The 3,306-nt window shown below is 31.5% G+C and overlaps 1 long non-coding RNA gene across 1 annotated transcript; it reads left to right on the top strand.

Annotated features, from left to right (window-relative positions):
• Window positions 1-265: 265 nt before the first annotated feature.
• LOC127155702 (uncharacterized) lies at window positions 266-3,088 on the top strand. Its single transcript, XR_007825636.1, has 3 exons — window positions 266-483; window positions 1,472-1,584; window positions 2,033-3,088. It is a non-coding gene; the product is annotated as an uncharacterized LOC127155702 (long non-coding RNA).
• Window positions 3,089-3,306: the final 218 nt, after the last annotated feature.

Here is a 3,306-nt window from a genome sequence, read left to right as displayed (position 1 = left end):
ATATTTTAGATTCAGAACCTGTTTATTTTTCAGTGCAAACAGACAACATTTTTATTGCTCAGAGGCTGCATATCTCAGAACACTTAAAGTATAGCTCATCCAAAAATAAAAATTCTTTTTTTATTCTATGGAACATATGTTTAGAGAAAAACAAAAGTTTCAAAACAATTCTCACTATTAACTAGCTACTTATTAGGATGCCTATTCATAACATATTGGCTTTTTATTAGTACGTATAAAGCACATTGTCACGTTACACAGTAAAAATAGCTGGGTTATTTTTTTAACCCAATAGATGGGTTACACATATTGGGTCACTGTGTTGGGTTATTTTCTAAAACGTTGGGTTATTTTTTAAACATCGTTGGGTTGTTTTTAATAATAACCCAGCGTTGGGTTTAATTGGTTCCCGCGGCGACAGTTCAAATTTTAACGGACGACGGTGACTGACAACAGAAGAAGCTGCTGCTGCATCAGTATGAGGTGAGTAATAGGGTTTTGATAACTCTTATAACATTATACTTATACGAAGAACGTGAAATGCACTTCAAAATTGAACTGTTGTTGTTGTATGTTTGTTTTTTAACGAAGTTGTAGTTTCCTTTAGTCAGTGTATTGTAACGTTACTGCAGAGAATGAGCTCCATTGTAAACGAATAACTTAACGTTAACGTTACCTTAGCTGTCCCAGTTAGGCCGCTAGCAGTAATAAAGTAAATTAAACTTAGCAGAAAGTTGTAACTGTTTAGAGATGTATTACAGTAACCTAAAGTTAATAATGTATGGTGAAATGTATATAGGACTAACGTTACTTATGTTACTGAAATCACCGTCTACCATTACTACAGGTTTAGTATTATTTTACAGCTGATGAAGGGTTCTAGACGTACGGTTTCTGACTACAGTTTGTTTGGTCGTACTAATGATTATCACATTTAACTTTAAATGGGAAATGGCTAATGCTAAATGAGACATTGGTGTTGATTTGAACCGCGCCGCACGGACCATTCAGCTTCGGTCCAGTATGTAACGTTAGCTCAGCGGCAGCTCAGGGAGATGCGCTCAAATTCAGTTAATTCTCTGTTAGAAAAGTCTAAAAATAATCACATTTTCCCAAAAGAAAGACGTGATGGGAGAAACGAAGCTTTTCAAAGTTTCGAATCAATTAAACGAATTGCTTCGCAAAATGATTCACTGCTTCCAATCGTTCGTGACACAACGGCGACGCCTGCTGGTCAAAACAGGGCAAGCGTCAGTTGTTTGGAGCACTAATTGTAATAACACTAAATTTGTTTTTATGGTTTATTTACATTGAATATTGTTATGCATATATTAGAATCGCCTCTACTTACAGCCATTTCTCATATAAAGCTATGACAGATTTGCATGTTTTTTTTTTTTTTTAAATGTGTACTAAATGTGTTTATACCACTGATCTATATATAATGACTATTATACTATGTCTATTATAGATCAGTGGTTTATACTTATTTTTAGACATTGGGTTCTTCAGTGAAGGGAAAACTACAACAGTGGAATCTCATACATTAAACATACACATGCCAATTAACTGAAATATTTCAAGGTAAGTAAACTATTTATATTAGTGATCCATATACATTACCAGTCAAAAGTTTTTGGACAGCAAGATTTTTAATGTTTTTAAAGAATTCCCTTCTCTCTAAGCCTACATTTATTTGATCCAGCATTTCAGGGGATCCAATACAGCATTTAAAATAACTGCTTTCTATTTGAATATATTTTAAAATGTAATTGTCCAGTCTTTTCAAAGCTTTTAAAATAGAAAGCAGTTATTTAAAATAGTAAAAATATTTCACAATATTACTGCTTTTACTGTATTTTGGATCAAATAAATACAGGCTTAGTGAGTAGAAAAGAATTCTTTAAAAAACTTTAAAAAAATCTTACTGTTCAAAAACTTCTGATTAGTAGTGTAGGTTTTCCAACAATTATGAAAAAATGTTTCTAGTTTATCTGTAAAATGTTTCTTCTTCTGCTTCATCTTATCACAGAGGAAGGAGTCAATGAAGGAAGTTTTATGCGACCGGATGACACCAGCATTGCTGCACTAACTCCAAGAACTCCTCCCAAGTTTTTAGCATTTTCAACGGTGAAGCAGTGGAACAGAAGACCTTACTACAAGCAGTGGATCTGTGTTTCAAACATTTCTACATGTATGACATCAACTACCCAAAGCTCCTCTGCACCCATTTGCAGCACACTGTCTTTAATATTCCAGGAGTTCTTTCAACACATTACCTCTTCCTTAGAAACTTTGTATTTATTGATCTGTAAAACTTTTTATGTTGCTGATTATCAGCAAGTCCAGCAGCCAGCAGATTTACTTTGTTTTATTATTATTATTATTACTTGTGTTTATGATTTTTTATTTTTGTTTTATTGATAAAGGTTTGTATGTTATGTTTGTTTTATTTGTGCACATTTGTGTATGTGTTGATATAAATAAATATGAATTGATACACATTTATGACCCTGGACAACAAAACCGGTCATAAGTATCATGGGTACATTTGTAGAAATAGCCAAAATTGCATTGTATGGGTCAAAATGATCAAATTTTCTTTCATGCCAAAAATCATTAGAATATTAAGTAAAGATCATGTTCCATGAAGATATTTTGTAAATCTCATAGGTATATCGAAACTGAATTTCTTATTAGTAATGTATTGCTAATAACTTCATTTGGACAACTTTAAAGACAATTTTCTCAATATTTAGATTTTTTTGCACCCTCAGATTCCAGATTTTCAAATAGTTGTTCTATCCTATCAAACCACATATTAATAGAAAGCTTATTTATTGAGCTTTCAGATGATGTTTACATTTAAATACAAAAAACTCGACCCTTATGACAGGTTTTGTGGACCAGTCACATTTGTTGGTTTTGAATTCAGTGTACATCTTGAAAATATGTCAGTTGTGTTTGCATATTTGTGTTCTGAATGTATTATATTTTCACATTCTTGTACACTTATTTTGTAAACATTTGCAGTATGACTGTTTTACATTTAAAAATATATTTGTAAAAAAAATATTTGCATATTTAAATAAACAAAATATTTATTTGAAAACAAAGTAGTGTTATAGTGTATTTTTATTAAAAAATAAATAAATAAATAAATAAAAACTGATATAAATGAATCTAAATAATTAACTCAACTATTGGGTTATTTTTAACCCAACTGGATTTTAACCCAATTCATTGGGTTAAAATAACCCATAGATGGGAAGGTGCTATACCAACCCATAGTTGGGTTACTAGTTG

The sequence above is a fragment of the Labeo rohita genome, chromosome 24, assembly GCF_022985175.1.
Source record: "Labeo rohita strain BAU-BD-2019 chromosome 24, IGBB_LRoh.1.0, whole genome shotgun sequence".
Taxonomy (NCBI): domain Eukaryota; kingdom Metazoa; phylum Chordata; class Actinopteri; order Cypriniformes; family Cyprinidae; genus Labeo; species Labeo rohita.
Note: the sequence above shows the minus strand (reverse complement) of the source record. Positions and strands in the feature narration are given on the sequence as shown.